Source organism: Spinacia oleracea, chromosome 6 (genome assembly GCF_020520425.1).
Source record: "Spinacia oleracea cultivar Varoflay chromosome 6, BTI_SOV_V1, whole genome shotgun sequence".
Taxonomy (NCBI): domain Eukaryota; kingdom Viridiplantae; phylum Streptophyta; class Magnoliopsida; order Caryophyllales; family Amaranthaceae; genus Spinacia; species Spinacia oleracea.
The window spans coordinates 65,958,846-65,969,217 of record NC_079492.1 but is presented as its reverse complement, the minus strand read 5'-3'; the positions used below and the strand labels follow the sequence as shown (position 1 = coordinate 65,969,217).

At 36.9% G+C, this 10,372-nt stretch overlaps 1 long non-coding RNA gene across 2 annotated transcripts; it reads left to right on the top strand.

Moving 5' to 3' along the window:
• Nucleotides 1-1,015: 1,015 nt before the first annotated feature.
• LOC110800461 (uncharacterized) lies at nt 1,016-6,794 on the top strand. Of its 2 annotated transcripts, XR_002536656.2 has the most exons (3): nt 1,051-1,699; nt 2,257-2,326; nt 6,430-6,794. It is a non-coding gene; the product is annotated as an uncharacterized lncRNA (long non-coding RNA). The 2 variants fall into 2 exon arrangements; XR_002536657.2 differs by lacking the exon at nt 2,257-2,326 and having other exon boundaries at nt 1,016-1,699.
• Nucleotides 6,795-10,372: the final 3,578 nt, after the last annotated feature.

Genomic DNA, 10,372 nt, shown 5'->3' with positions numbered 1-10,372 from the left:
ATCAAAATAGGAGTCGTATATGTTTTGGTGTTCCTTGAAGTGTGAACTTATCATTTTAAATGGTCTTAAGGTTTTCGTTTTTGAATTTCAAAATTGAAGGTTGTTTTAAGAGAAATATAAAGAAACAGTCAAGGTTTAAAAATGTTTTAACTAAATATTCCTCATAATTTTAATGAAAATCCTTTTCAAAATGACTCGGGAACATTATTTATCAAATTCATTCCTCCAATAGAATTATATACTCCAATCACTCTCTCTTAACTAAGTATATATATATATTGTTTCTTTGCCAATTTATCTAACCTTCTTAAAGTTCAATTCAATTAAGCAGTGTTGAAGCTTCTCTCATGTCCAAAACCCTCATAGGGCTCCCAAATACTTCCCTGAATTAAGTTCTTCTATCCAGTGTTATTCCTAAGGTTTTCAGTACCGATTTATTTTATTTGAAATTTCCTAAGTAGAGATTGAGTTACCTCGCTTTGTATTCTACACTATGATTTCAAGACTCGATTTCAAAATTATTATTCAAATGTCTTAAGGTTTTACGTGATGAAGTTTTGAGGACAAAACTTATTTTAAGGGTGGTATAGTGTAACAACCCTGATTTTAAGCAATTCTTAATATGATATCAAGAGTAATTTTCGTCTTAAACGTGTCATTAGAATTTCTCCTAAACCCATTTTAAGATTAAGATCTTGAAATTTTATTAAACTGGTAAATGAATTTGAGATTATCATTAGTATATTTAAGCTAGTTTTGAATTGATCCTACCTTGAGTTAGGTTTTTTTTTTTTTTAATTTATTTGTTTTAAGAGTTCATATTTTGTTTATTTCTAAACTAAATTACTTAAAATCAACAATTTTTATGGAATTAGGATTTCTACTCTAAGTTAAATTAGTGATAATATATTATTTTTATTTTAACGCGGGCTTAATTTTGAAATTACGAATTTTAAATTTTTGTTAAATAAAGTTGGAATACTATTTTGTTTAGTAAGTTAATCTTTCTTAATTATGATTTGAACTTTATATAGTAAGCGATTCTCTTACTCTCTTGGTTGACAGATTTGGTTGACAGATCAAACAAGAGGGAATCACTCATCTCCTCTCCTCTTCACTCTCATTTTCTCTCTCTCGTCCCTGACTTCCTGACTCTTCCTCCTCGCCAAATTTCTTATTCTCTTATGCGCCGCCGAATCACCGGCCTTGACGGTCGTTCCCCCTCGCCGGCGATGTTTGTTGTTTGGTGGTGTGTTGAGTATGCTGCTACTCCTCTCTCTCGTCTCTCCTCCTCTCGACCTTGCGCAGTACCACCGCCGACGGTGGCCTTAAATGGTTGTCGTCGATCTTCCATCACTCAATTGGGTAATCTCTTTAATCATGTTGTTAATTGATTTGAGTTTTATTGAATTGGGAAAATTCCAAACCCTAATTTACTCTTCTTTGATTTTCTTTCTCACCTCCGACGGGAGGTCGTTTCGCCGTCCCGGTGGGCTCGCCGCCATTGTTGGTGGCGTCGGGTAGTAGCCCTCAATGTTGGTGTCGCTATTGTTGGTACCCTGATCTTCCTCCCTGATTTCCTTGCCTCTTTTCTCCTCCTTGCCATAGCTCTTGCTGTTGTTGCTGTGATTCGGTTCGATTGTTGTTGTTGATTGTTGCTCCAATTGTTGTTACTTCTCTGCTTCAATATTTCTGAAGGGTATAATTCAATCTGTAATTCTAGTTCATTTATAATAATTTCTATATTTTAGTTTAATAATCTTGGTTAATTGTAAAATCTCTACAGAATTAAGTTGTAACTGGTTTATTGGTTTGGTATTAAGGGAATAATTTCAATTACTAAATTCAAACAAATTTCATGGTGTTGGTAAACAATATAAATCCATTGTTTCATTTCCAAAAGGTTTCTCTTAAAAGAAGGTATTATTAATGTTTTATAGTTTGAGCATATTAACTTAGGTACGCTTATAAGTAGTACCTTATATAAAGAATGGTTATTGAGATATATATAGTTTTCAATTAAGATGTTTTGTTCAGGAAGTTTGATTCGATATAAATAAGTAGGTGCCAATTTCTAAAATAAGTTTTCGAGAATCATTTAATTTTCAAAAGACTTTATCAAGTTTATGTATAGTTTAGAATGAAATTTAAAAGGTTTATTAGACAAAGTCGAAGAGAGTTCTATTTGGTTCTAATTCGATTAAGGTGAATGGTTTATTAATTAGAGACTTTGTTTGTTGGGGTGTATTATTAAAGGGTCGTTGAATTATGGATTTTAGCGAAGGGTGATGATCGAAATGTATAATTCTTGGAGTTAAAATCGAAGGTACACATTGTCCAACCATCTTCGATGTTGAAACTATATGTTGTTTTTATTTAATATGTATATGTATATACGTATGGATTTGGAATTGTGCCTTACAAGTTGAATTGTGTTCTGCAAACTTAAATCGTTCTTTGAAAAAAAATTGTGTTGCTTTTAAGAATAATGATTTGATTAAATGAATGTTGATGACGTTTTCTAAATTCAAGTGATAAATAGTTTGAGTTTGAAATATCTAGAAGAGAGCTAAGAATGTTGGTTCTAGGTATTGAACCTATCGAAAGTACTTTGGGTTGAATAGAGGAAATAGATAATGTCAAGGTAAAATATGAAGTATACAAATGAGCTAAATTGTCTAAGAAGAGGTATGCCAATAAGAGGATTATAATGAGGATGTGTGAGGGGGTCGAAAAAGCACGAGGCTAATGCGTGACCTCGTCCCTCGTGGGTGTGACGATTCTTTTTATTCAATCAAGTGTAATTGGATTTCTTGTGAGTTTACACCCAATTGACTAGTAATATAGGAGTCGCCATTCAGTTTTTAACGACAATGAGAAAAACTGACAAAACCCGGTTATCGTGACATAAAGGGAGTGCAATTATGTTTGACCACGACGGCCGTAGGTTCCCTTGTGATCCCTGGTGTGGGGATCTCTCAATATACACCCGCAAGGTAGAGATTGAGGGTTCGGGGGACTGTAACTACCGAGAGGAGTTACTCGCTCGTCGATAACTCCAGAGGCAGGATATCCTTACTAGCTCACCATAAATAATTGAAGGGACATGCGTTAACTCTTAAACTAATCTGAGTTGATTTTAGCAATATGCAACATATAATACTAGATCGATCGCGATTATCTGATTTAAATAGCATTAAGGGACCTAGCGTGATAATCCAATTTCCCAAAAATATTATATTTGTTAGGCGTGGTAGAACAATCAGATTTAGTTAGTTTAACAGTTCATAAAAAGGGCGAGGAAAGCAATTAAATCATAGAAAAGGGACACATTACGACGCATCCTTGAGAGGTGTGTCACGGTTCTCAGAAAACTAACCACTTTGACTTTGCTATTTCTCCTTTTTATTTAACGAATCTCAAATTATGGGACAGGATACGTTCTGTTCGATTTATGGATCGATTGCGACAGAACGCGTGAACAATTTCGCAGCGTGAGGCTTAGGCTAGGGGTTGGAGTCAATACTCAGAATATGAATTGTGTGTTGTTGTTGTTTCACGTCGAATTTAGGGCCCTATTTATAGAAAAGAGTTCGTGGAAAGATAGATTTGTAGAACTCTAATCCTCGAGGAATTAGGAAAAAACACGTCCCAGGTATTTTCAGCGCCCAGGCCTGGGCGCCGAAATCAATATAGGATCCAGGCGCCGAAATCAATATAGGATCCAGGCAATTTCAGCGCCCAGGGCTGGGCGTTGAAATTGCTGTTTGGGCCGTTTTTTTGTCAGATTCGGACTCTTAGAATCCGAAGTGTATGAGACTTAATCGAGTCTTTTAGTGCGTATTAATTTTATGAAGGAATGCGTCAGGGCCCGTTACGAACTCTAGGCTCGTTAGGATTTCGATCAATACGTAACTCTTATTTTCGAATCGTATTAGGAATAGGATTCTCTCGCAGTTTCTATCTCATTTAGGATTTATGTTGGATTGCAACACCTAATTCTGACAGGTTTCTATCTTTTATGACTTGCCACTTTTAACAGCTGCCGTAATACCCATTACGGCAGTTACTATTTTTAGCAGGTTTCCATAAATAGCAGGTTTCGGGTGAAATGAAAAGGGGAATGAGATTCGTTATTTTATAGGAGATGCGTTGTCAAGTGGAGATTTATGTTTTCATCATCGAACCTTCCCTTTCGGGAATGGGGACAAAAGTAGGTGTCTACAGGATGCTAATGGTAATTCAAGTGGAGTCGAACTCATAGGGTCATGAGGTTGCATCGAGTGTTAATATGAGTCATTGTCTATAGATCGCATGTTAATAATGAAGGAAACAAAAGGTTAGAACTAAGGTATTAAACTATATTGAGTATGTAACTAAGAAGCAAGTTTTATATTTTCTTAAAGACAATAATTCTTTTAGAAGATATACTATAAATTATTTTTATCAAATCAATTTGAGCCTTAAAAAGAGCAACATGTTCTTAAAATCGTGAATTTCAAATTAAGAAAAGCTTTGAATGTCGACAAAGACCTTTAAGGAGCATATATTTTTGAATAGCGATAATTGAAATATATTTTAGCGTGAAACATGTTTTTCTTAAATCTTTAACGTATTGGAGTTTTCTAAACACACATGTGTTTCTTAAATTTACTATTCATGGATCTTGAACTAGTTTTGAACAACGTTAAAGTGTTTTTAATTAACTTAAAAGTTGGAACTATTATACTAAAAATGTTTCCCATTTGTTTTGAGCTCTTAAAATCACAATAATTGCAAATAAAGAAATATTCAACAATTTTTAAAAGGAGTTCATTACAAAGAGTAAACGACGTATTTTAAAATTTTAAAATCAAATTTCCGTGTTTTATAACTTATGAGTTTGAAATATAGCTAGTAGGCATTCTAAGAATATTAAAGTTCTATGAATATTGATGTTTATTTTGAGCATTTAAGTTTCATGTAAATAATTTATAAAACATATTTCAGGCACACTAAGCTACTCAAGAATGAATTTGGGTTTGAGGAAAGCATAAGCTATTAATAATGATAGGATCTTAAATGAATGTCTCTCACTAACAGTCAATTGTCAGCCAATGGTTTAAGAGTATGTCCAAGGATGATGAGTGATTCTAAGTCAAGGAGAATAGTTGAAGAGAGTGTCCATGTCTTAAGTAGATTGTTACAGTTTGATTAAGTGTAAGAGAAAGTGTCAGCAAGTTTTGAGATTGATATTTAATTGGGATAAGGATTAATTCTAAAAAGAAATTGAGTTCAAATATAGTGAGAATGAAGCTAATACTTGAATAAGGGAATGCGAATAAGTTTTGGCAGCTAAGTAAGATAAATTGATAATAAAATACTTAAGTAGGGGAAAGTAGCCGAGTATGTGTTGCGTAGTGCTCACATGCATCGGTGATGAAAAACATTTAAAGCGGGTGCTACAATCGTAGACTCGTAGTTTGGCGGGATAGACCCGTTAAAGCGGCTTGGCCGTAAAGCGAGTGCTACAAAAGTAGACTCGTAGAAGCGGGATAGACCCGTAGTTCGGCGGGATAGATCCGTTAAAGCGGCTTGGCCGTAAAGCGAGTGCTACAAAAGTAGACTCGTAGAAGCGGGATAGACCCGTAGATAGGGACATGTCCTAGATAAGTCTTGCAAGCGTATGTTTATCAGGAGGGCGACGGCCCCCACCAATTAGAGACAGTTGGTCATAGCGACCTCTCTCTATTCGTGTTCACTTTCCCCAACAACAAGCTAATATGTTGTGATTGAGTAAGCTATTATGTTGAGATTGAGTTGTGTGTTTTCGCATTGAGTTATAAATTTCTTATGAATATCTATGATGCCTTCATTTGAATTGTGTTATGAGAATGTTATGAAGAAAATTATATGAATTTGGCAATGTTGTGCCCATGCGTACCATATTAAGTTATGAATAATTATATATTGAGTTTTCACCTTGTGGTGAAAACTAAGGATTGGGGAAAATATTTACTTATAACACTCGAGCAATCGTTATGAGTCATTGTTGAATTAGGTTATGATTTATCGAAAATGATTAAGGGTGTGAGAATGGCAAGATGAATCTTAAGTTTTGAGTCTAATTCAGTTGATGTGATTGTAAATCTAGAAACTTGGTGAGATGGTAGGTAAAGTCTGAAGCTTTTGCGAGTAATGCTATTTTATTGTTTTCCAAATCGTTGTTTGAATAATCGAGATTTCGCCAAATAGATTTCAAAGAGGTTATAACACTTTATCAAGTTATGTTTACCAATTGAGTTTGATAAGCGAAGTTTCTTTTCATGACAAAACATAAACACTAAAACAAAAATCATTTTGAGCCACCTATCAAATGCATTTCAGGTTGGATGTGTGTACTCAGATTTCCGCTGATTTTGTTCTTTGAACCTGTCCTGGTGGGGGCAGAGTTAAAATGTTTTGCAGGTAGCAAGAGTCGGGTCTCAGTTCAGGTTCAAGGTTCGTAGAAATCTCCAGATGCCTTAAATGTCCAAGGTTGGAATATAGATTCGTCAAATGTAACTAAGTTTTCTAGAGATTACTATTGGGCTGTATAATTTCTTCATAAAGTTTTTGGTCTATAATTTGTGGATTACATATCCGTGTTAGGGTAGTAGTTTAGTCAAGTTGTTTGGTTCAAGTTTTATGTGAGATTAAGAGTAGCTCATTAAGTATGGCTGTCACAGTGACACCCTGGTGTTGTATTGGGAAGTGTTGTATGTTGGAATGTTGTATTTGATGCAGGTGAAAGAAAATCAGACGTAATATCCTAAGCAATGTTTTAGGTTGTCCATATTTAGGGGGAGTGCTGCCGAAATTTTAATAATTAATTAAGTTTAAGGGTTTTAATTAGTGTCTTTCAGATGGGCTAAGCCGTGATTAAATCTTTGAAGTTGTTTGAGGAGTTAAAGTTTGTTTAGCAGGTGTTAATTGTATCTTGCAAGCAGCTCGTTAAGGGCGGCCTGTTACACATAAAACATTACTAACAGTTGCAAATCAATACACAAAATCAATGGCACACCAGGAAGCTATCACACATTCCTAAACAAATCAACTAGCCAAGCACCAAGTCCAGAAATAGTTGGTCAAAGTTGACTCATATCAAGGTATCAAAGTAATCAAATATCAAATCAAGGCTAACATATCAACATTGCTCGTCATCAAAAACCAAGAATCAAAACAATTTTCAATCAAGGGGCACAGGGAAGCATGATTTTGTATTCATCAGAACGTTTTTTTTTTCCAAAATCGATAAACTACTCTAGAAAGCAATAACACATACCTCCCCCAAGCCAAAATTCAGCAATGTCCTCAGTTCTTGAAGGAGTGGAGATCGAGGGTCTCAATCTTCATTGAACCCCTTCGGCTCCAACTCTTATGTGCCTCCCACAAAGCGATTGGTTAGTAAATAACCAACCAACGAGCGTAGAAGCTTGTCATGTGCACTCGCACATCTTTCGTGCAACAAGACAAGCACGATAATCAACAACAATATTTGCATAAAGTCCGAATGAGCTCTATGCCAGTAAGAAGTAGGATGCCTATGTAGGGGAATACAGTTAAACATAATAACATGTGCGGAAACAATCCCCAAAGCCAGGAAGCATGTATAAAGCACAGATTAAGCATACTTATGTTTGAAGCGTGTTTTCCACAATAATCTGTCAACGAACACGAACTTAGAACTCCACTTGTCGTTCCTCTACTTGGTTCACCGACACGATCAGATCCGTCTTGATAATCGTAGCTTAGATAATCGATCAAGATAGTTTGCTTTTGGGAAGAACTCACTTTGGAGGCACAGAGAGAATTAGGGTTCTATGAGTCTCTAGGGTTTGAGTGTGTATTGAATTGTGTTGTTGGAAAACTGGGTTAGAAGGTTATTAGAATAACCTTGCTAACCGGCCAAGCCACAAGGGCCACGGTCGGCCATCAATCCCACGCAACACACACGAGCACGCAGCGTGTTGGGCCGTGGGCCGCGTGTAGCTGCTGCTGTGTTGTTGCTTTGGCCCGCGCGAACACACGCGCAGTTGCTCGGCCATGGGCCAGCGCTACCGTGTTTGCTTTGCTTGCGTGCCGAGCGCCCATGGGCCTTGAGTGCCTCGCGCACTCGGCTCGTGGGCCGCTCTTCGTATTCGCGACTTAATATCTTTCCGGATATTATTTATCGTTTCGTATACGACGAATCACCGTCGTACGATGCGATTTATTCGTTTCGCCTAGCTTACGAATATTCGCAATACGATATACGATTCCGATGCAAGGTCGTATCGTATATTATGTTTTCCAACTAATTCCCGAAAAGCAATTAAATGAATTTCCGATTCATTTAATCCGGTGATCTGTTACGTGCCATTGGTGTGACCTTGTAGGTTCAGTCAAGAGTAAGTTGTGAGTTTAATATTCATTAGAACTCACTGATCGGAAGCATTGCTCCAGCTAGCTGTTCCGATCACTTGATCTCACTGAACTAATTGTTCGCAATTAATCTGAACCTTGGTATTAGACTTAATGCACCTTGGGTGAAGGACATATTTCCTTCAGTCTCCCACTTGTCATTCAGAAAAGTGTGCATTCAAATTCCTTTGTCACTTAGTGTTACTTACTGAACATAAGGTAAGATCCAAGCCATCCTTATTAGGTCCAGAAGTGTTTCTCGGATTACAGAGCTCAACTGTTAACAGAAGGTTAAGCCTTAACCATTCTGAGCACGGCCATGCATTTTACAGTGTCTAACTCTCTGAGAGGCCTTGTTACACAACAACACCATATCCTATCAAAGATAGGAGGACAATCCATTCTTACAATCTATGAACACTCACTTTGATTCATAATACGCCCAATAACTGTTTTTATAGCCTCCTTTTACGGTGCGACGTTTAGCTAACATCAAAGCGAACTAATTCTCAAACGAGCAGACATAATCGCTCATGTTCTGAGGAACGGTTTCTAATCACCATTAATGAGAACTACCTATGACATGACTTTAATCTCTTAAAGTGTTCTCATGGTCAATCCAATACAAGATTCAATAAGTATCTATGCAAAAGATTCTGACATCCAGTCACTCTAGTTCAAGAAACAGAAATAAGAAATCTACTTGCAATCTAATCTTCATTAGCCATTGGTCGTCCACCTTTCAATGACCTAGAGTAGGGATCCTTTGTGACTTCAATATTCAAGTTCACTTATGGGTGTTTCTTTGTCGAAGAATCCATCTTGACATCCCATTTGAATGATTTGAATCACATGGACTTATCAATTAATACTAAACCAAAATTAAATGAATATGAAATAATAAATTTCATAAATATGAAATGGTTAAACCAATTGTTTTAAACATAGATCTAACAGATGTTCTAAAACAATACATAGAAAATCAAAGCCATTATCCAACATGCTTGATTCCCATGGTTGCTACATGTGCGTTGTGTTTCACTTGTGGCAACGGTTTAGTCAATGGATCCGCAACGTTGTCGTCAGTTCCAACCTTGCAAATCTCGATTTCTTTTCTTTCAACGATCTCTCGAAGTATATGAAATCGCCGCAGTACGTGCTTAGACTTTTGGTGGCTCCTAGGCTCCTTTGCCTGGGCAATGGCTCCGCTATTGTCGCAATACAAGCCACTGGTCCTTTAATGGAGGGGACAACCACAAGTTCTTTGATGCTTCTGAGGCAGCAATGTACTCGGCTTCAGTTGTAGAATCCGCAATAGTGCTTTTCTTAGCACTTTTCCAGCTTACTGCTCCGCCGTTGAGGCAGAACACAAACCCAGACTGATCTGAAATCATCTCTGTCGGTTTGAAAGCTTGCGTCCGTATAGCCCTTAACAATCAACTCATCTGTACCACCATAAACCAGAAACTGATCCTTAGTCCTTTTCAGGTACTTTAGGATGTTCTTGGCAGCAGTCCAATGTGCCTCACCTGGTTCTTACTGGTACCTGCTCGTTGCACTGAATGGGAACGAAACATCCGACCTTGTACAAATCATAGCATACATGATGGATCCAATAGCCGAAGTGTACGGAATTCCACTCATCTTTCTACGCTCATCAGATGTTCTAGAACACTGATTCTTGCTTAGATATGTGACATGTGACATGGGTTGATGGCCTCTCTTGGCTTCCATCATATTGAACCTAGCTAGCACTTTGTCAATGTAAGTGCTCTGACTTAGTACAATCATCCTCTTAGATCTATCCCTATAGATCTTGATGCCTAATATGTATTGTGCCTCTCCTAAGTCCTTCATTGAGAAATACTTTCCAAGCCAAGTCTTTACAGACTCCAACATAGGAATGTTGTTTCCAATAAGCAGTATGTCATCAACATACAAGACTAGGAAT